At 42.3% G+C, this 24,021-nt stretch overlaps 1 protein-coding gene across 1 annotated transcript in view; it reads left to right on the top strand.

Annotated features, from left to right (window-relative positions):
* The first annotated feature begins 3,694 nt into the window (after positions 1-3,694).
* Positions 3,695-24,021, top strand: part of LOC133399702 (pleckstrin homology domain-containing family G member 4B-like) — a 43,684-nt gene continuing 23,357 nt past the window's right edge. The window contains exons 1-2 of the mRNA XM_061671442.1: positions 3,695-3,850; positions 18,041-18,299. The gene's annotated coding sequence lies outside the window, so the exon portion shown is untranslated. The remainder of the gene's footprint in view (positions 3,851-18,040; positions 18,300-24,021) is intronic.

Below are 24,021 nucleotides of genomic sequence, written 5' to 3' on the forward strand. Positions count from 1 at the left end.
GTATTATGGTCATCGAAGGGGTTACATTTGCCCAAAGAATTGTATTCATTGGGATTTTGCGTTGGTCTCTACCCAGGTGACGACCAAACAGTGTACATGTGACCCGCACCCTCCGCCCCAGCAATCTGCATGCAGCCCGCCTCTCCGTTCCTCCGCCGCATCGCCGATGAAGATGCTGACCATGGCCATCGATTGCTTTCTAGTCTCTTAAGTAGATAAAAGCTCCTCCTCCTCCTCCTCCTCCTTCTACGAGCCCCATTTACTTCCATAGACGCGTGGCCTCCAATTAATGTTTTGTAAATATAAAACGCTGCATGTCCCTCAGCCAATCAAGTTGCCCCTGGAATATTCTGGACTCTGACTACGACGACTGAAAGTAGTAGGTGTGTACTCTAGTCCAGGTTTTTGACCAGCATCTTGTTTGTGTTAAAGCACAACCTTCCCCTGCACACGTCCTCTTCTATCAGGGCCTCGTGCAGTAGTCCTCAGTCCTAAATAGGGCCACGGTGTCCAGAACCACACACACACACACACACACGACATACATGTCACTTAGCGGGTTAGCGTCCAAATATTTGCATGTGTCGTAATTCCAGTCAGGAGCGAAGCATCCGAGTGACCTGACCACGTAACAGAAAGACGAAGGTGTTTTACGTTTTGTAGCGTCACTGGCCAAATTCCGATTTTCGTCACGTCGGTGTAAGCAGAAAAGCAACAACACACGGAGTCAGATAGCTTCAGATCTGTATCAGCCCTCAGTCATTCGTGGTAAAAAAAAAAAGGATATGAATGGGATCTCTACGACTGCAGTGTAATTGGACAGATCGGCTATCTCGTGTCACTACAAGGCAGACATCATCGGAATATGTCAAGCGACGACTTACTGTCAGATGCCCGTCTATCCGAACGACAGCACGCTCAAAGCTCAGAAGACCGAAGAGCGGTGCCGTTTCTTTGTTTTTATGTTCGCTTTGGATTATTTTGAGCATTTATTAAATGTAAGCATGTCGATCTCGCGTCTGGAAAGTAGAAAGCAACGTACCGTAGGCACCGAATTGGAATTGGGCCTTAAGATCTGCAGTGTCAATCCAGCCAGGGAAGGCTTTTCATCCCTATTCTGGTAGCAGTGCTTTGTTTAAGGCAGATGTCATCGCGCGGTATAAAGTAATCACACAAAAACACTCCACTCTTAAAAGGCAAAAGAAGAATAGACCGGCCAACCACTTGCGTGCTTTAACATTGTGACGCTTCAGCTTGTTTCCATTGCAGGGTCCGCTTACTGCGGCCGATATCCGCACCGTTCAATGTCTACCGTTTTGGAGAAGTTCAGAAACTAGATTTCATCGGCGATGTGAATTCATCAGAAGATATTAGAAAGCTGGCAATTAAATCAGAAGAGCGTCCCAGACATTTACTGTTAACTGGTCTTCGGGTCTTGAATTGAGAAGCAGGATAATAAGTCCCGTGCCGAGAGAATATTTGCAAGGACGTCCCCAGCTGAGCACTCACCAGTCTGGTTTGGACCAACAGGAGCGCATTTGTTGTATTCAAACAGTCAGGCTGTGATTCTTTCCTCGTAAATCCTGACCAGCCAATCAGGAGAAAAGAACACAGAAGAACATTGTAGGTGAACAGATGCATGTGGACTTAGCTCAGTTTCTCAATGAAAGAACTCACCCCTAATCATACACATTCACGCATACGCCTCCTCTGCATATGTCGGAATTTTTTCATTCAGATTCGTTATTCGTTATTCACAGAGAAAGTGGAGCAAATGCGCTGGGGGGAAAAAAAGCTCGTCTCGCACCAAGATTTGACACAGACCCTACCGATGCATCCCGTACGACTATCGATGAGGAAATGCGGCGGAGCCCGCCGTACGCGTCCGAGCAGAGCGTCACCGCTCAAACCTAATCTACTGTATGTGAAGACACGATATGTCGCAGAAAGGGCCGTGTGCATTATTGTCATCGCTACTTCCGCCGTCTAGTTTAAACATATCTTATATAAATATATACAATATGTATGTGCTATTTATTGCTCATCTTGTAATGAAGACATGGCCACCGAAAAGAAGAGAACGTGTCACTGGTAATCTGAAATATCTGTTCGATTTCTTTCTGTATGTCTGTACCGTAGCATCGACATCCTGTGATAATCACTGTGCGAGACTCCTGTATGTAAATACACATATTTACCGCGTTGTATTTCAGCCTTTGTGTTGTCGTTAAAAGTTCAATAAAGTTCGAGAAAGGGAATCACGTTGTTCTGCATGAACGGCAACATCCACAAAAAGATGGAAGCTGTTTTTCTGCAGACGGGATGGCCGTCCGTCCCAGCACTTACATTGTAGTGGATCTCGAGAAGAACTCAATTCTAATTTCGTTCGATGCAGAAACTGCAAAGTGAAGATAGCATCAATGAAACCTCGTGTGCGCAGCGGTGGGTTTTGACTGTACTTTTTCAGGTATCTCTACTTTTCCTGACTTGATTTTTTGATGACTTTGAGGATTTTGTATTTTTTTTTTTTTGGTACTAGCCAAAAAAATGACCGTCTTTTGGCGTTTCAAACTTCTCCCGTCTAATTGGACACAAACGTATACAGTGAAGGTGTGTTTTTTTTCCCCCAGTAATTATCATTATCTAAGTTAAAAAAAAATGTGTGATTCAGTTCACAATGTTACCAAAGCTATGGGAACACGTTTTAATGGCTTGTCCAGTGTGTGTGTGTGTTTTTTTTTAGTACAATGCAAGTTAATAAATAGGGGAATCTGTTTAAGATTAGATCGATATAGATCTATCTATATAAGAGAGATTTTCTTCTTCCTGTTTTACCAAGGTATCAAAAGATGCATTTTTACTTTTGCAATTAAGTACAATTAAGAGTGTACATTTTTACTTGTACTTACGGATTTGAATCAGTACTAGTAATGTTTACACAAGTGTTTGTACTTCTACTCAAGTACAGTGTGCGTGCACTTTTACCACTTCTGTGTATGTGACAGAAAACACACATCATTATAAAAAGCACTGATGTATAGTATATCAAATGTCTTGAATTCCTGTTGGAGTGCCGCAGCTCTGGAGGACAGAGGAAATTCCTCTCTAATGAGCAGCTCATGTTTGGTTCTCATGAGAAAGGAAGCGCTGATGTAAACAGCGTTCGGAGACGCGTCATCGCGAATGCACAATACGGTTTTGGGTCACAAACTGAGACGCCTGATGCATTTTACATTGTAACGTCATGAGACTAAGCGACAGCGAACAATTGATGAGCAGGATGTTCTCAGAGGGAAGTGGCCACTGAGTTTAGTGTCTTTAGCAGGTTGCAAGAGCGATACGGAGACACTGGAAGAGTCACAGAAAGGCATAGACGTTCTTGGGGGGGAATCAGGAATTAAACATCTGCTGTGAATTTTGTTCTTCTCCTTGTTAGAGAACAGCATCAAACACTACTGAAAAACTGAACAGCTGGACATGAACGCTGCGTTCAAATGTTCAGAGAAGCTCAAATTAAGCTCACGGAGCATTTTATGTTCACCCTGAAATTCCATCCCAAAGCCCAATGCATGTCCCTGCAACATTGGCCGAATAGGGCGTGAATGGAAATCTTGAGGGCATTTTCTTTCCCACGACCCGTCTCAATCACCTGCTCCGTGCTCGTGCACTGTTGCGCGTTCTCGCCGCCCTGTGGTTCACAAGCCGGGGAGAGCAGCGAGCCCTCGGGCCGGCGGTGACCACCGCCGCCGCCTCCACCTCTCGTCCAAACCTCGAGAAAGACAACCACTAACTAACCCTGAACATTTTTGGACGTGTTTGTCGAGCTCCATTCAACTCCACGAGGCGTCAGGTACGACACACACGCTACAATTCAGTCTGGTTAGCTTCTGCTCGCCTTATAATGTCTTTTTCTGTTCAAACGACTCACAAAACTTGGTTTTAAAAGTCAAAGCGGGCATCGAGGAGGCATATTCATTCGTCAACTCTTCGAATGGGGTGACATTTGAGCAAGCTAACCAACTCCGACGCGATACGAACATTTGAATGGTAGCTAATGTGTACCGTATGCTAATATGTGTACAAAACAGTATTGGACTCAAACCAACTACAGTAGTACCTTAACGGCATTAATGCTGTCTACCCCGAGATGGCGCTGTTTCCCTGTCTGTCTCATTTGTTTTAGCACTTATGTCCTGAATACGATGAAAACGATGTCAGTTTTATGTGAACATTTGAAGTGTAATACATACTTTTGATTGGACATTGACAATAGATAGATACTTTATTGATCCCAGTGCATCTCATCCAATTAGAATATGGGAGAAAAGTTCATTCACAGATATTTCACAACTCGTTATACATTTATACATTCATTAATCAGATTGGAAAATATTTTTAGAAAACCAAATCCTTGCTAATTTCCGTATTAAAAAAAACAAACATTTGGATTGTTTCCTATGTCATGTTCAAATGTCTTGTGATGGTCAATTGAGTTTTTTCATCAATTAGTTATAATCAGCCAAGTGATTAAAAAAAAATCATGAGATATTTCACTGTATGTGGTAAAACCGTATAATTTGCAAGTTTCACTTTTTGAATTACCATAAAAAATAATATAGCTTTCCATGATCTCATACTGTATATATCTAATTTACAGTTATGCGTGAACTGCTGGAGACCGATCATACAACCCCCCCCCCCTTTTAAATAAAAAAAAAAAAATAATTAATAATGTGCTCCGTTTGAAGTGCTTTTGCTGCCATCTTGTGGCATCTATAGGCAATTATAATGCTTTTTATGGAGGCATCTGTGACCTATTACTGATGGATTTTCGCTGGTTGCGGCAGGGCTTCGTGAACCTTGTGGTGCCATTATCATTTAAGCTCCATGTAATAGAAGTGTTCAGTGCTCCTCCTGGGCGACCTGAACACTGCACGGGTGGAAGCAGCTGCTACTGTCTGTCTGCGTCTTCTCAGCCGTAAGGGCGAGGTTATAAATAAGAGGCTCGAGGTGTTATTTTTTTGCACGTGTGTGTGTTGTTTGGCCAGCTGCTGTGAGTGTTTGTTTGTCTCCTCTCAGTGCAGGTGTACTCGCTGGCTGGCCTCTCGATGCTCTTCTCAGGCCTGTTGAAAGCTTACTTCAAGGCTTTGTGCTAGCTGCGCTATTTGTGCTCCATCTGCATCACCTGTCTCTGTGCTGTAGCGCAGTGTTTCCCAACCTTTGTTGAGCCAAGGCACATATTTTACATTCAGAAAAGTCCCAAAGTAATGTGTATGCGTATGCGTGTGTGTGTGTGTGTGCGATTCACACTTATTTAGGTAGCAGCATAGAAGCACCGTTAAAGCTGCCACAAGGATAAGAATTGTTTTTGTTCATGTCTGTGTGAGGTGTACACTTTCCCCCACTTACTGTATTTGCAATTCACTTCTCACAGATTCACCTATTCGCAGACTTTTTGAATTCAACGAATGAAGGAAAATACAATTCTATTTTATTTTCGTGTCTGTCATCAGCTCTTCCATTGGTTTCAGAATCAGAATCAGAATCATCTTTATTTGCCAAGTATGTCCAAAACACACAAGGAATTTGTCTCCGGTAGTTGGAGCCGCTCTAGTACAACAAACAGTCAATTTACAGAACACTTTGGGGACATAAAGACATTGACAAAAAACAATTGTGCAAAAAGATGCAGAGTCCTCTAGCACTAATATTGCAATAGTCCGGCGCAATGACCATTGTGCAAAGGGCGCCGAGACTTCAAGGAGTGTATGCGGTATAAAGTGACGAGTCGTGCGATCATCTGGGACAATGTCGGTTGTGCAAATGTTACAGATACTCCTCAATCGGTGTGCAAATGGAGCAGATGCTACTCTGGCATGAGTGGCCAGTATATGCAAATAGTGCAGCGTGGCGAGACAACTACAGTGAGTGCACAAGTAACACATAATTGGCCCCACAGAAATGTGACAACGAACTCAAGTCAAAAAATTGCCAGCTTGTTGTAATGGAATTATAGGTTAGGTGTTTAAGAAGTTGATCGCAAGAGGGAAGAAGCTGTTGGAATGTCTACTAGTTCTAGTTTGCGTTGATCGGTAGCGCCGACCTGAGGGAAGGAGCCGGAAGAGCCGGTGACCGGGGTGCAGACGGTCCGAGAGGATTTTGCACACCCTTGTCTTAGTTCTGGCAGCGTGCAAGTCCTCAATGGTGGGAAGGGGGGTACCTGACAATCCTTTCAGCAGTTTTGATTGTCCGTTGCAGTCGGAGTTTGTCCTTTTTTGTAGCGGCACCAAACCAGACTGTGATGGAAGAACACGGGACCGATTCGATGACCGCTGTGTAGAACTGTCTCAGCAGCTCCGGTGGCAGGCCGTGCTTTCTCAGAAGCCGCAGGAAGTACATCCTCTGCTGGGCCTTTTTGAGGACGGAGTTGATGTTGTTCGCCCACTTCAGGTCCTGAGAGATTGTAATTCCCAGGAACTCGAAGGTCTCGACGGTTGACACAAGGCAGCTGGACAATGTGAGGGGCAGCTGTGGCGAAGGATGCCTCCTGAAGTCCACGATCATCTCTACCGTCTTGAGCGTGTTCAGCTCCAGGTTGTGTCGCCCGCACCACAGCTCCAGCTGCTCCGCTTCCTGTCGATATGCAGACTCGTCACCGTCCTTGATGAGGCCGATGACGGTGGTGTCATCTGCAAACTTCAGGAGCTTGACAGTCGGGTTCGCTGAGGTGCGGTCGTTCGTGTAGAGAGAGAAGAGCAGCGGAGAGAGGACACGACCTTGGGGCGCCCCAGTGCTGATGCTGCGTGTGGATGAGGTGGCCTCCCCCAGCCTGACCTGCTGTGTCCTGCCCGTCAGAAAGCTGTAAATCCACTGGCAGATGGCAGGTGAGACGCTGAGCTGGAGAAGCTCGGTTGAAAGGAGTTCAGGGATGATGGTGTTGAACGCTGAGCTGAAGTCCACGAACAGGATCCTCCCGTAGGTCCCTGCACTGTCGAGGTGTTCTAGGATGAAGTGCAGTCCCATGTCGACCGCATCATCCGCAGACCTGTTCGCTTGGTAGGCAAACTGCAGGGGGTCCAGCAGGGGACCTGTGACACTCTTGAGGTGGTCCAGCACGAGACGTTCAAAGGACTTCATGACCACAGATGTCAAAGCGACAGGCCTGTAGTCATTCAGACTAGAGATGAAGACTAAAATAAACGCTAAAAACCATCAGTGCAAGAGTGCAACCCAACGTTCAACTAATTAGGTGCCTCAATGTTGGCAGAGACGTATTTCATTGTTTCACTCACCCAACTGGCATGACTGAAGTTCCGTGCTGTGTAAACTGAGGCTCGGAGCACGTCAGGCTTCTACACAGCGTGAAAGCCTCCTTTGCACAACATAATCTTAATCCAAGTGTTGCACTGAGATGACTGGTCATTTATTTGAACATGGTTAAGACACACTTTTGTTCGCCGCTGCCGTTGGGCACAAGCACGTCTTCGTGCGCCTTCTTCTTTGTTGGTTTTCACCACTTCTTCAGGGTCGGGTGACTGTAGGCATCGGAACTGGGAACCGAAATGTTAAAATTTGAACGATTCCGGGAGAACCGTAATGTTAGTCCCGGTTCCAATCGGTTCTCGATTCTCGATGCCCAACCCTACGGCTCGGTCCCTATCCCCCACGAAGAGTGGAGGCGACACTGTAATTGAAATTGAAACCACTGTGGGACAAACACACGGCCAGATCTACATGGGACAAAGACATCTGCAAAAAGCTAGATGAAGTCAATTATCACCCATGCTAAATGCTAACATAACCCGTCATGTCTTGACATAAAGTTGTTTAATCATTTTAGTGTTAGTACAATAATTGCACGCAACTCTGAAAAGAAATGCTAGCAGCAAAACTAATGCAATCATAATGAAAAGTAGCCTGGCCGATCCACCAACATTTTTGTATTTTCTTTTTATATGGTGGAATAAAAATATTGTGGCATCAACCACTTGGGTGGGCTAATTACGTTCTTTAGTTACTTCCAGCTTCTCTTTCAACTTGAATGTACGAAGCCACATCGGTAACAAATACAGCAAGGTAGATCAACAGAGTTGCTTGGATTCTTTTTCTTGGTCACAACTCGTGTGCGTAGCCACATTTTGGTGGGCGGAATGCATAGAGACTAATCATTTGCGGCCCAAAGCCCAATAAAACAAATACCGTATCAGATTGCAAGTCACGTTCGCTGTTTACCTGGCACTCTGTCCACATAACACAGAAAGGAGAGGGAGAGATGTTATAACATGAATTTCATTTTTCTGAAAGGGAAAAAAACCCCACCCTTTTCCCACCACTGGAGCATTTTCTGGATCTGGTACAGCACTGCCCTAAAAAAAGAAAAGAAAAGCCCGAGAAAAAGCCAGTCGTTGATCTGGGTTGCTATGGCAATGACGAGTGTCCTTCTTATTACCAGCCAGTGCAGCATAAAATGCGTGTAAAGATGTTGTGGGTAAAACGACAACATGGTTACTTTTGAGCGACTTAGCTGTCCTATTTTGATTGTATCAGAATTACTCTGTGTGCATGTGTGTATGCGTGCGTGCGTGCATTCTGGTTCAGACAGCGCAGTGCATGGGAAAGTGTCCCTGAGTTGTTGTTTTTTTTAGTCCAGACTACCAGCATTGATAGACTGCACGTTAGCAGTTGGAAGCCTAACTGTTTGACACTGATTCGATTGAATGTCTAAATTGTGTGTGTTTTGAATGTTTTTTTTGCTTAATTCCCAAAAAGAAACAATACATGAAGGGAATCATTTTCAGATTGTTTTCTGTATGAAGAAAAAGGAGTCTGGTGGAAGGCATGAACATTGCCCATTTATACTTTGCACTTATCGACGTTTTGCAAACCTTTTGACCCGAGGTATGTGCTTTCACTCTGTAAATATTTTGCTGCGGTTGCCTTACCTCACCTGTACAAATCTACACGAGAAAGGCCATGAGAGAGTTTAAGGGATTGGTGTGTTACAGTTCAATTAAAAGACGGACCAGCAGAGCCACGCAAGTTTGATGGTTGATTTTATTTTATTAAATTGTTGAACATTTAAAAATGTTAATTTCTGTAGTATCCTGTTGATGTTCATACTATTTATGTGGATGTTGATGCAAGTTCATGCAGGGTGGAAAACTTTGTTCAAAGCTTGTTTGGTATCAAGAGAAATAAAGCAAATCCCAAAGGGGGAAAAACATCTTTAATGTTGTTGTTGTCGTCGCTTAAACCTGAAATCCACAACTTATTTTTGTTAAAAAAACATTTTCTAGAGTAGATGATACTATAAATACAAGAGGAGATGACAAAATGCTGATTAAGCCTGTCAGCTCATCTAACATCTTGCTGTATTCTTCAATATATATATATATATTTTATATGTAGTGAATGCCCAATTCATTTCCCACGCTGGCCCAATTGGTGGCGCATCAAAAATGACGTAGAAGGAAGTGACAGCATGGAAATGAGGCATTTTGCTGAGCAATCGGCAGAGCGTAGTTGTAAAACGCTCGCTAAAAATATTTTGCGTTTCTGTAGCATAAAATAGTCATACAATAATTACTGTGTAAACAAAAACAATCATAAAAATTGCCGCAAATGAACACTATCGTCCTCTTCTCGATGAGCCGTTGGCTACCAGCAGCTGTGTGGGTGGCTCACAACCCAGCACTCCTTTCGTCCTTACTGATCTGATTTTATTGCTTTTGTGGATCGCAATTCTTTTAACGTTTGTGTGTGTGTGTGTGTGTTAACTTGTTAGTGACCCAGTAATGCGGTTTGCCAGAGCTTTTACCCGCTGGATTATAACTTTGAGCGTCGTAACGCTGCTGCCGCTTCACGTCATGATGTGGAGAGGTTCTCCCAGCCGGCTGCTGCAACTTCCTTAATCTCTACGGACATCGATCAATGCGTTTTTTTTTTTTTTTTTTTTGTTTTTTTAAAAGACCACATCAGCTTCGTAGTTGACAGAGCAAATCATCTCATGATGATTTATGACCAGCAGGGTCACAAGGTTTCACAGCGTCAGTCCGGTGGCCAAAATAGACGGACGGTTCTCCTTTGCTCCTTTTGTGAGATCGGTCTGTCTCTCTTATAACCCTGAGCTGTCACTGCAGTACAAGTGTGTCACACATCTTACATCTCCTCAAGCTTGATACACGCATACCGATATCGGACCAAATTTGAGCATTTCCCTGCCTTGCGATCAAAGACCCGATTCTCTGATGTGTCTGAAAGAACATCCTGAGCGATTATCCTATGGTGTGGGCCTTGTTAGGAGCGTCTTTTCCTCTGGGCTGACAATCGTTATTGGTAGAACTGTTCAGCATTTACAATCGTAAATCCTTGTGTGTGCGGTCAGCACAGAGTTCAGCTAAGGCACCGGACTTCGTGATTGTTACCAAAGTGACGTGAAACGGAACAATAGCCAAATAGGACACAAATACAAGTGCAGCTGGTTGTGTTGGGTATTTCTGTACGTGTCTCACCAGTCATTAATGACAAGGAGACGGATTTGCAACAGGAAGGCAGTTAGCAGGTAAGCTAACTATTAGCCTACCTCAGGGGTGTCAAACGTTTTTTAGTTCACGAGCCACGTTCAGCCCAATTTGATGTCAAGCAGGGCCAAACCCATTTATTCGTGGCTTAATAAGTTATAAATAACAACTATTCAAAAATTGTACCATTGTTTTGGTACAAATCATTACATGTAAAAAATATTCACATTTATTGATTATTACCTTTCTGCAAATGTTGTTGCAAATCATTTAAGCAATCTGAAATTTCTGAACAAAAACGATTCCAATTTCAACGGTATTGTAAATCATTGTTCCCCCCCATTTCAACATGCAATTTACAGGTCAAAGTGGATTACCAGCAAGCACATTATGATTGCATTCACTGTCACCTTAGCCTAACCAATATTCATAAACAAACACATCAAGGAACTTCAGTGTGTTTAATATTGCAACATATTAACCCAAGACACAAAATATATTCAATACATGCCTTTTTAAAAGGCTTTTGTGCGCTTTACTCGCTTTATTGACACGTCATCGCAGCCAACGCGGAAGTACGTCCCGTCCGAGTTCATTATTAACACTCTAAAACATAATCTAAAACAATGGAAAGTGAACAATATTAATCTGAGCAAAGTTTATGTATGTCTCAAATATTAATGGGAAATCCGACCATCTTAATTGCCAGGCATAAAAGACCAACTAGAATAGCTTGTAAAAGGGCATCTTGGGCATTTTATATCCAAACGATCTTGCAAACTCGATAAAAAGACTCCTCCGATGATGAAAAATGTTTTAAAAAGTCTATGACATGGGACCTTAAATAAAAACGTGCATTGTGAAATACGCCTTCCCGTCTTTTGTACCCTCTATAAAAAATATGATGGATCCGACTCGAATGTCGAGCCAGGCTCATGGAATCCGCCGATATCACAATTTTAATAATCCAAACTTAGTTATTGTTGCCCCCAAGCCCCCCTGGATACCTCCACATTTCCAGTTCCACTTCTTAAGGGGTGTGTCCCATATAGTTCTTATATGGATGTGCCTCATGGTGGCAGCATGAACGGGTGCAGACCAACACCGGTGAGGGTTAGGCACACCCCACCCCAAAACATGCCCTACCTGAAGTCTTGAAGCCTTTCCTTTAACATACTACACACAGTAGAGTAAAACTAGCTGAGAAGATATCAGCCATAATTGTCTTTAGCTGAGAGATTTTGTGTTTAACTCATCCAGGACATGTAGTAGTAGTGGTAGTGGTAGTGGTTTGGAGAGGCGCCGCATTGTACTGCCAGTGGCTGCTGAGTGGATTGCAACCTCGGCTGTGGTGGGAGAAAAGACAAACGCGAACACACAAATGCACTGTACCAAAAAAATGGTTTTTTTATTTTATTTTTTTTGTATTGTCTGCTGACCACTTGATTATACTGTATGTCTACACACAGCGCTGAAACGTTGTGAGTATTTTAAGTTCAAGCTGAATGCTTTGGAAATCGTGTCTTTTCCCCACCATTCCATTCTTTAGACTGTGTGTTTAAGTTGTGTTTCTTTGTGGTCCTTAGTTATGCAGTTTGCATGGCTGAGTAGCCGTTTTCAGCTAGTTTTGTGGTCTCCGTACAATGATATAGGACTTGTCCCTGCAATGGATTCTGTGATGCTTCTCTAGAAATGTCTTGCTTGAGCTCAGCTCATTGTAATTCTCGCCCAGTGTTAGTCTACGCTTTGAGAGGGATTTTTGCCATGTGTCAAAGTAAGAACACTACTGACTGTAAACTTGTTCAGGACCCTAGAAATATGCCCCCCAGAACCCAAACTTACGAAAATATGTCATACATTGCCACGATATCGACATTTATATACACACAAACATTAAGAATTGAAAGTGATGATGGCACTGATGGCATGTCAATCAATGAAATAACTTTTTTTACTCCCGGGCACTATAGGCTGAACGTCGTAACAGTACTTTTCCCCTGTGCCAATGACATTTCCATGTATTACTGTCCTGTATTCGTGAGGAGGAACCCAATCATTCATTTTGAATATCTGACAGTCACGCAACATAGTAGCAAATGTCAAATGGGACAGCTCCAGCACGCCCGCGACCCTTGTGAGGATAAACGGTACAGAAAATGGATGGATGGATGAATAGAGTACACAAGTAGATACGATAAATGAACAAGTCATAAAGTAGACTAGTCGATACAATAAATGAACAAGTCATGTAAATGGACACGTTGCATCTTGTGATCGGATCGGTAATCGTTTTTTTTAATCTTGGCCCCAAAAATCCTGATTGTGTAAAGCCTACTATACGAGAGCCCTATCCATTTTGAATATCTATCAAAAGATGGTAAGCTGAGGTTAAAATTTTTTATTTATTTTTTTAATTCTCAGTTCACTGAAATAAGTCTAAATTTTTCAACTTGTCTCTTTTGGCTGATTATATCCAACATGGGGAGCACAATGTAGATGTGGATAGCAATCAACCAATATGAATAAGAATGATTATTTATACAGTATCAATTTCAGATAAAAGGTTTAAGAAAGTACCTGAGATGTTGCCCACAACAAAACTGATGGATAAATGAATGGGGTGGATTGCCACTTGACTCATTTCACTCACTCAGAGCAACAGCAAAAGCAACACGAAGCCATTTGGTCCTCAAACTGTCAACTCCAAGCGCTTCCTACGTAGCCTCGCGTTGACCCCGGCCTTGCTCGGAGTCGGAGATTTATCTGCAGCTATGCTAAGTGTCGTACAGAATGCTAATGAGGTGCGAGCTGCTAAGTCAGAGCTTGAAGATGCAAGCTTGAAGTTCTGAGGATGTTTGGAGTTAAAAATAGACTGCCCGGGCTTGAGGTTAGTTCCATCATTGGCTGGGATTAGCAGCTTTAAGCACTCTGCTCCATTAAGGTTATAAAGCATACGCGCACACACACACAAACGCACACCCGCACACACACGCACACAAAGCCAATACCGTACAGTCAGTCTTATGTGCAGAGTGTCAGGCTTCTTTTAATGTCTGCTTGTATTCATCTCAACACATCAACATCACACATTCGAAGTGAAGATGAAAAAGATGACAGGCCGTGGGTTATATGATCATACACGCTTCTGCCGATCATAGTTCCTGCACCATAACAGCTATAAGGATTAAATGCTAGAGGCAGGAGGATACGATTTAGAACTCCCGTTCTCTCAAATGTACTCAATACTTGCTGAGAAGCTTGAGGAAACTGTTGCCATATGTTTGATGATTAAAAGTAAATATTGGCATCAAAGTTCATGGTGACGTTGGAGTAACTCTCGCACACTTTTTTTCTTTTCCTTTGGGCTCGTCCCGTTAGGGGTCGCCACAGCGCGTCATCCTTTTCCATGTAAGCCTATCTCCTGCATCCTCCTCTCCAACACCAACTGCCCTCATGTCTTCCCTCACGACATCCATCAACCTTCTCTTTGGTCTTCCTCTCGCTCTCTTGCCTGGCAGCTCCATCCTCATCATCCTTCTACCAATATACTCACTACTTCTCCTCTGGACGTGTCCAAACCATCCAAGTCTGCTCTCTCTAACTTTGTCTCCAAAACATCGAACCTCGGTCGTCCCTCTGATGAGCTCATTTCTAATTTTATCCAACCTGGTCACTTCGAGAGCGAACCTCAACATCTTCATTTCCGCCACCTCCAGCGCTGCTTCCTGTTGTCTCTTCCGTGCCACCGTCTCTAATCCGTGCATCATGGCTGGCCTCACCACTGTTTTATAAACTTTGCCCTTCATCCTAGCAGAGACTCTTCTGTCACATAACACACCTGACACCTTCCTCCACCCGTTCCAACCCGCTTGGACCCGTTTCTTCACATCCTGACCACACTCACCATTGCTCTGGACGGTTGACCCTAAGTATTTCAAGTCCTCCACCCTCGCTATCTCTTCTCCCTGTAGCCTCACTCTTCCCCTACCACCCTTCTCACTCATGCACATATATTCTGTTTTACTTCAGCTAATCTTCATTCCTCTGCTTTCCAGTGCATGCCTCCATCTTTCTAACTGTTCCTCCACCTGCTCCCTGCTTTCACTGCAGAACATCATGGTCCACGGGGATTCCAGTCTAACCTCATCTGTCAGCCTATCCATCACCACTGCAAACAGGAAGGGGCTCAGGGCTGATCCCTGATGCAGTCCCACCTCCACCTCCTTTGCCACCTCTACCTTTGCCCTGTGTCGCATCTCAATGTATTCCTTTCGCCTCTCCTCGGTCCTCTCGGTGTCCCACTTCTTCTTAGCTAACCTTTTTCCTTGTATTATTTCCTGTACTGTGAAGTTCCACCACCAAGTCTCCTGCTCTCCCTTCCTGCCAGAAGATACACCAAGTACTCTCCTGCCTGTCTCTCTGATCACCTTGGCTGCAGCGGTCCAGTCTTCTGGAAGCTCCTCCCGTCCACCGAGAGCCTGTCTCACTTCTTCCCGAAAAGCTGCACAACACTCGTCCTGTGTCAGCTTCCACCACATGGTTCTCTTCTCTGCCTTTGTCTTCCTAATCTTCCTCCCCACCACCAGAGTCATCTTACACACCACCATCCTATGCTGTCTAGCCACCCTGTCCCCTACCACGACCTCACAGTCGGTAACCTCCTTCAGATGACATCGTCTGCGCAAGATGTAATCCACCTGCGTGCTTCTACCTCCGCTTTTGTAGGTCACCCTATGTTCCTGCCTCTTCTGGAAAAAAGTGTTCACTACAGCCATTTGCATCCTTTTTGCAAAGTCTACCAACATGTGTCCCTCCAAGTTCCTTTCCTGGATGCCGTACTTACCCATCACTTCTTCATCACCCCTATTTCCTTCACCAACATGTCCATTACAATCTGCACCAATCACGACTCTCTCTCTGTCTGGGATGCTCAGAACTACTTCGTCTAGCTCCTTCCAGAATTTCTCTTTCACCTCAAGGTCACACCCTACCTGTGGGGCATAGCCACTAATCACATTACACATAACACCCTCAATTTCAAGTTTCAGCCTCATCACGCGATCTGATACTCTTTTCACCTCCAAGACATTCTTAGCCAACTCTTCTTTTAAAATAACCCCGACTCCATTTCTCTTCCCATCTACACCACGGTCAAATCATTTAAACCCTGGCCCTAAACTTCTAGCCTTACTGCCTTTCCGCCTGGTCTCCTGGGCACACAATATATCAACCTTTCTCCTAATCATCAATACAAATTGTAACAATGAAAATTCTTGACAGAAACCAAAAACCGAAAATGAGGAAACGAAATTGATGTGCCAATTATTCGTAAAATTGCCTTTACGGGTATGACTGTGTACGAACCTAGGGCTGGCCAATATGGCAAAACGGTTTTAAAGCGTGTGTACTAAAAACTAAAGAAACTAGAGGATAGTTCAACATTCTATTAACATATGACGTAAATTAAAAAAACAAATGAGATAAACATATACAAATATTAAAACTATATATATATATTTATATTCCATGTTCTCTTGAAAAGCCACAAAAATCGTATTTATTTTTTCATTCATATTTTTGTTAAAAGATGGAACCAAGGAGGACAGTCCAGTAAAATGTAATGCTTATGTAATTAAAAATGTTGATGTAAGATGGGAAATGGGGCAAGGGCAAAAAGGACTTCACTGTGTCCGCTTGATTCAACAACTTGTTTCCTCTGGCTCACAAACACACACACACACACACACACACACACACACACACACAAACCGACACACACGTACACACTCCAAACGTCACTCTCCATTGTGACTAGTGCATATTTGCCATGTCACCCAGAAGAGTCAGTGCATTAGCAGAGCCCGGAGGAGGACCAGAGCAACAATAAACCCTATAGCAACAAAAACAACAAAACATGCAAGAGTTGAGGCTTTATTTCCTTTCCATCACATTAGATATTGTTTTTTTTGCATGTAACAAAAGCTCCACGGCCAACGGGGTACCAGATGATCAGCTCCATAGGTCGTGAAAGGGTAATAAATCCAAACATCCAATTAACTGAACAAGCTTTTGGGAGCTCTATAGAAAACATGACCACAATTTACAATTTACGTCAGCACTTCTTTTTACAAAGTGCCTCATAGAAAAAAGCTTTAAGAGTGTGTTCTAAGAGTAGCTCAAGCACTGATTGTTTTTGTGTATTCCGTCGTTAGATAATTGGATTTGGAAAGAAATGCAAGACTTTTCAATGACAACACGTTCATACGCAGGTTGCAGCCTTCTGATGGACTTCAGTGCCAGTCAGCGTCTTTTTTTTGTCTGACTTGTCTCCGTCTGGTCAGTTCAAAGCAACGATGATGAGACGTTCTCGCTGGTTCGCAGCAGCTGCACACGGAATGACATTTCACCCCATACGGTTGCCACAAGTGTTTAAACCCCTTTTTGAGATTCATGCTCACCTCCATCTTAGTCTAAGCTTCATTTTTGGCCCTTTTGTGACTTTTACCCTGTTTCCCCATTACATTTGTCGGAACGCTTTAGGGTCACCATATCAACTGTTGTTGTTTTTGCTTAAGTGTTCCCCCTAAGTTGTAAAACTATCAATTAAGGAACTCTGTGAAATATAACTGGGAAGTGCCCAACACGTGTTTGTTTGGAGGCTATTATAGACTCGCGCTAACATACAGGAGGTATTTTGCTTGGTTCAAGAGAATTTAGGCCACTAAATTAGCTGATCTTCGGTTGCCACTGCAGCACCACAGATGCTATTCTTCTTATTGCATTGTTACGAGCCAGTGTAGCATCACAATGATTCTGACTCTGGTGTTTTAATGTCCAATTTGTACATATTAATGCTTTAAACGGTGTCCTTTTGTTTGAGTGTAGTTTTCATAGTATGTAAACCTGCACTGATTGATGCTATATAACTCTAACCAGAGGTCATTGAACTTATTTGCATTTGATGACAAAGCTACCTTCATTTTTTTTGTATTGAATATTTCATACAGAGTAGTGATTCAATTGTGAGACCCTTTTGTAGTAAGAAACTAAGAGCTCCTAAATCTTATAGTGTTGTTTTTGATGTCATTTGATGTCAGCCTCGTAGGAGTGCCTGGTATAAAAAGTATCTTTGATCAAAACTGCTGTATAGATTGAATGCATTATTATTATATGCCAGTTTGTTCATTGGGGCTTAGGACATTTATTATTGTGATGTATAAATATCTGCCGAGCTGCGCAAATATGATGAGACCAGGAAAAAAAAATATAAATTTATTCTATTCTGAAGTTTTATAATGAGACATGAATAATTCATGTTGTATTTTCTGCTTTTTGCTTTGCGTGGCTCGTCAAATATGAGCATTAATAAGCCTGCGTGTACGTTCAAGTGAAAAGTAAAGTACCAGTGCAAAAGAAAAATATGTACTTGGACTTACTGCAAACTCTCTCCCTCCCTCCTCTCTCTCTCTCTCTTGCTCTCTCTCACTTCTACTTATGTTTGGTCACACTGTCACTTTCAGACCAACATAGCAGCCGCCATTCGACACGCAGCCGCAGAAAGAGAGCGCTCAGAGACGGAGATACTGTACGTAGAGGATACGGAGCCAGAGGGTAGAATTAAGAAATGACTGACTACATGAAGCTGAAGCTGAGGACTTGGCCAAGGCATACGGCTTGTTGAAACTTGTCACAATGGCCCTCGAACCCAATTCTCGAGCTCGGACAGCTCGGGAGCGACGCGATGAAAAGCGGGAATGGCAGCGGGAGCATAGAAAGATGGTAATGTGACCGTCTCCTCTTAGTTGGGATCTTGTGTACCACTGAGCCTCGCTACACTTTAGAGTGACCTGCAACTTTCATGTTCCGAAAGTGTCAATTTTAAAAATCACACCTGATTCTTCACCGGGATTCATTGATTCATCCTTTCACTCTTGGAAACGCTTGTCATGCTGATGCTTTTTTTTTTTAATGACAATTTTTCTGTAAAACCAAAAAAGAGAGAGAAATAATTTCCTAGTCTATTCTTCCTGTCTAAAATTTATATTTTTAAAACAATAAAACACTCTAATTGAAATACTTTCTTAACTTTAGAGGTAATGCTGCGTCGCTGATGTATCGCGATGATTTCTTTTATGAACACTATCGCCGACATCGACCTAAAATTGTAAAACCTAATACACAAAAAGTGCACTCTACGGTTTTGCTCTCAATTGACAAGCATATGGCAGCTAGCCAGTCATTGGCTAGGCACTGAGCAGTCGGCATAAGAAGCAAGCTTACATTTTATCCTGTGCTACTTGTCAACCGGCACAAAAAGATGGACTTAAATAAACACCAGTCACAGAAGGTCCAAATCAAAGTCCTTTGTTCACAAAAGGCTGGAAACAAAAACATAAAGTCGAAAATTGCCAAAATAAAACCAGTAATGATCTTTTTCAACAGGCATGACACTGAAACACTTGCCAAAACTCTAAGAATGAGTGCTTTCTTCACCGTAGCCTCGGGTTCTTTTTGCTTTTTGTCTCTTCTGAAATACTTCTTCTTTTACCAAAATTCTTCTTTCAGAAAGTGACACAAAAAAACATATTACATACGCACAACTAATGTTTTGATGCTGGCTAAAATAAGGTTGAGTGAGGTGTACTGATGGCTCTTGTGATATGCAGAAAATGTAGCTGATGAAGAAAGTACAGCAGAACAGGCATATACAGGGAAACTTTGGTTTAAAAAAATAAAATAAAACTTCATTTATTTGGAGACTTAGCACACCAAAACGTTTGTGAACTGAAGCAATGTTTCCCATTAAATTGAATGGAAATAGAATTCATCGGTGCCAGACCCAAAACCAAATTGTGTTCGCTTTTCAGAGTTTAGTCAAAAAGAAATGTAGTATGTAAAATATGTATTTAAAGCCTGACACGCTGTTTATTTAGATTCTGGGACCCAAGACAATCAGAGTGTGAAAATCGCAGAGGTACGCTGATGAAACAAAAACAAATCCGCAATAAGTTACGTAGTTTACGGTATGAAAATAAATGAAAACACACTAATTGTGAAGAAATAACTCAAAAATAAACACACAACTGTTCAGAAGGTCTGCTCCGTTTTAGCCAAACCAAACTGCATAGCGAGATCAGAAACATGAACACCATTCTAACTTTTAGCGATTGTTCCCTTACACTGTTAGACATTCCTGTAAATTATACAGTTATTTACCACATACCTTATAGTAAAATACTTTAGTCATTTTGACGATAGTTTCCACTGCATCATGGGATTTTCGTTGACATCACACAGTTACTGAATCTGCATGCAGCAGAATTGCGAAGTCGTGTGCTCCCAGAATGCATTGCGCCATAACATTTTTCACTGTTCTCGTCATCAAGATGTTAATCCTTCATCAGAATCAGAATCAGAATCAGAATCATCTTTATTTGCCAAGTATGTCCAAAACACACAAGGAATTTGTCTCCGGTAGTTGGAGCCGCTCTAGTACAACAAACAGTCAATTTACAGAACACTTTGGGGACATAAAGACATTGACAAAAAACAATTGTGCAAAAAGATGCAGAGTCCTCTAGCACTTAACAATTGAAATTGTTATCCATTCCAGCAACCCCCCCCCCCCCAAAAAAAACATGTTTTTGCTGCGTGTTGTTAATGACGAAAACTCGAACTGTACTGTATTCAAACATTCTAAAAAAGAATTTATAGCAATATACAGGTTGTAAAAAGTGTAACTACTGTATGTTGGGAAAAGCTGAGCCACAACAACAAAAGCGGAACAAGCACGAGTCGTGACTGTTGTATGTGTGCCTTTAAGGGCCATGGTCTCGTGAGTGACATCAAGAACTTTGCCGGTAGCTTAGTCTACATGTGAGCTTCTGGACGCGGGTTTTGGCCTACTGCAGCTCCTAGCGAGTGTTCTCATTTTGTATTTGTGGTTTTGGCTTTTTGTCCTTATAGTAAACAAGGGTGTCAAACAAATTTTTGTTGGTGCAGTTTTCCTCAGAGGGTACTCCCCGACTGTGTTTTTCCTTCTGAGTCGTTCCACCTTTTGGCTGCAAGAAGGGTGTGCCCGGCTTGCACATAAGGCTGATTTGTTTGCCACTGGCTCGCTGGAATGATGTTACGCTGGGAAGTGAATTTTAAAATACCCGCCCAGCCCTTCTAGAGGTTTGACTTGGCGGGAACTTGTGAGTGAGTGTGTGCATTTATCCACCCGCCCTATTTCTTAAATGTTTGCATGCCTGTGCCACCAGCATCCACTATTCCGACGATTCCCGCTTTGGGAGTGACCTCAGTGTTTGGGAATTAGCTCTTGTGCTGACCAGGTCACACAGAGCATCTTTTTTCTCGCTTCAGAAAGACATTCTGTGTGATTTATGCAGCAGTCTAACTCTGTATGCTTACTTGCACTGTTTATTCATGCAAGCGCTACAGCTACACTTGGGTCCATATTAATGTATTGGTATAGTATAGGATTATTGAGTCTTAGTTTTGTTCAGTTTCTTCCATTAGCATGCCGTTTCCATTGCTTGTACGTGTGGGGTTCTTCTGACGCAAGGCCTCGATGCACATGTCTACATTACTCAACTGTAGAGTCATGAACCTTATTCTCTCTTTTTTTTTTTCAGGGAAACTAAAGCCAAATGTATTTATTTATTGCAACGATGCATTGCATGTGCCCCCACTAGTCTAAACACGGTATTCTGATTAACATCGCATTGGTGGAATAAGAATTAAAACAGATCAATGAATCAATTTTCATCCATCTCAGGGAGCCGCCATGTTGGGCAATATCCCCCTCTGCTGTCGACCGAAATTAACGTCACAACTACCCTTGCGCGTTGCGTCAGTTACATATATGTGGAACGTCACGTGGCCAAATGACTATAGAAAGACATGTTCACACAAATATTGAAGTGTGAATAAGATTTGCAGCAGAAATTCATCCCGCTTTCCTACCTTTGAGTAATTAATGTCTTTGTGGGTTGTCAACTTCCTTGCCACTTTTAATCTGTTTACCATACAATTGAATTTTCCTCTAAAATTGTTGAGATCGTCTGTCACTCCTGGTGTTTCTTCCTGGTGAGGACACGTGTGTTATTCAGAAATGAGGGCCAAAGTGTTAGACGTAAACTAGATAGTTTCTTGACATCAGTTGAATAACATCATGGAGTAAAGACCTGATATTGTCTTTTCTCTGAGTGGCCAGCAGAAAAAAAACCCCATCTTTTTTTGTAATCTTGGAGGGAATCTCTGTATATTGACTTGTTGTGTTTTCCAAAGCTAAAAAAGACATAAACACAGGAAATGTTCATGCTTATTTGCAGGCTACATTGATGTCTGAACTTTTAGCCAAATGCTTATTGTGATTCCCTTCTTTCTCAGGCATTTTGTTACATGAGCTCAAGATTGTAGAGGATATTTCATCACACTCAGCGCCTTACTAGATAACGCATTCCATTATCACAACCCTCAGACTTCATGCAAATATGTCAATACTCTCGAGATCCATCACGTTGGATGGGGAGCTTCGTTGCATAAAGTTCAATCGTCACGCAAGGACACTCACAGAGTTGTCCTGAAGCCACTCCCTTAATATCTTTACTGTGTGGAAAAAATAATTTGATCCATTTTGGATTAATGCCGTAACATAACAAAATGTGGAAAAAAATGAAGCGCTGTGAATACGTTCAGGAGGCACTATAACTTTTATACGACCCAACCTCAAAGCCCTATCAAAGGTAAACAAAAACATAGCCGTCGACTTTGATTTTGTAAAGAAATCATTTCACGGTAAGCAGTTCTGACAGTAAACCTTATCTTTCTGAATCTAGCTTTATCCAGGTAACACAATTGAAAACATACTCTCAACTGGCAGCAGACAGCAGAGTAAAACAAAAACACGCTTTTTGCTAGCATTGATAATACTCTTAAAAAAACATTTCACCGAATAGCACCAATTTCCAAGCAAAATGGTATATGCTAAATGTGGATATCTTCAGTAGTAAAACCCAAAATTATAGTTTTTCTGGACCTATATAGTGTTTGATGTCAGATTTTTGCGTAACTGTGTTGAAATTGGAGTTGGGAAATTCGAGACCCAAATTTTAGACTTCTCAGTGTTCGAGAATACAGAATTAGAAGTGTTTTGACCCATTGCAGTGACGAAAAACTCCCTTAATCACGCAGTGTTCTAAAAGCATTATAATGAATTGCCAGTTATTCCATTCATCCGTAGGAAGTGTCAATGGATAATTGCTTTACAGTTGTCGACAGGAGCCCCGGTGGAATCCCAAATGAGCCAAGACTATTTCTGTTTCTTATTGATAGCGGACAGAGATATTGAAACCGTCCCCACTTCCCACAGTGGGTCATCTTATCCTCAGTAATGTGAGTGGTCATTTATTTCAGGGGCTGAGTGCGTGCAAGCTGTAAGCGAGCTACTGTATACTTATAGAGCCATGTGAATTTGCAAAAAGCGGAATGCTGTGACGTCCATTCAGGCCGAAGCAAAAAATACTTCAACAGAAAACCTTGATGGTGTAAACAATGTTCAGTTGTATAACAGTTTTTAACTGTGTATGCAGTAACAAAGAGTAACTGGGAATAATCCTATTACCAGCAGCTTGTGCTTCACCCTGGAGCCCACCAAGCATATTTGGCTAACGGTATTGTTTCAAAGGTCACATTCGTCACTTTCTGTCATTTCTCTGCCAGCAATTGGCAGAAATTCCCTCATGTATTGTTTTTGAGTTGATGAACTCGCTGCCTCACCAATTAGTGGACTGAAGTATGACGAGGTCCGCCCAAGTACAATATCACTGCACCAAAGACGAACATAAAAATGTTTCCAATCTCATTAAGATGCTTATACAGATGATAATCTGAAGTTGAGAGAAATATTGTGATGGACTGGCATAGAAACAATAAAAACAAATGATTAGAAATACAACTGAGCATTACACTGGATGTAGTTGTTGTAATTAGTGGGATCCTTACACTTGTTTCCTCTTCAATGAGACTGACCCATCTTGGGGTAATCGTTTTCATTTAAAAAAAACTCCAAAGGCTTGTTTTTGCTAGCTTGTGGACTTATTTTTTTCCTGTGTGACATGACTAAGACCAGCCATTTGACAGAGGCTCAGGTGGATGCACTTGAATTTTAAAAGGATACTTTCAGATTCTGATGGCTACTGAAATATTTTTTGTTCAGTTTCTCTGCGAGGCCCGGTACCAAAGGGCCTGCAGTCCGGTGGTTGGGGACCCCTGCTCTACAAGACTCACAAGACTGTAGGAGACAAAATTGCACACTGTGATATTCCTCCTAAATGCATTAGTGGAACTAGCATTTTTTTCATAAATCACATTTTTCTTGGATTATTAAAACTTTATTTCTCATGAAATTCGCATAACAATTTGAGTTTTTTTTCTCAAGAGTTGTAATTTTGGTTTCTCTGTAAAACCAAACTATGGCAGCCTATCGTTGTTGTCA

Source organism: Phycodurus eques, chromosome 1 (genome assembly GCF_024500275.1).
Source record: "Phycodurus eques isolate BA_2022a chromosome 1, UOR_Pequ_1.1, whole genome shotgun sequence".
Classification (NCBI taxonomy): Eukaryota; Metazoa; Chordata; class Actinopteri; order Syngnathiformes; family Syngnathidae; genus Phycodurus; species Phycodurus eques.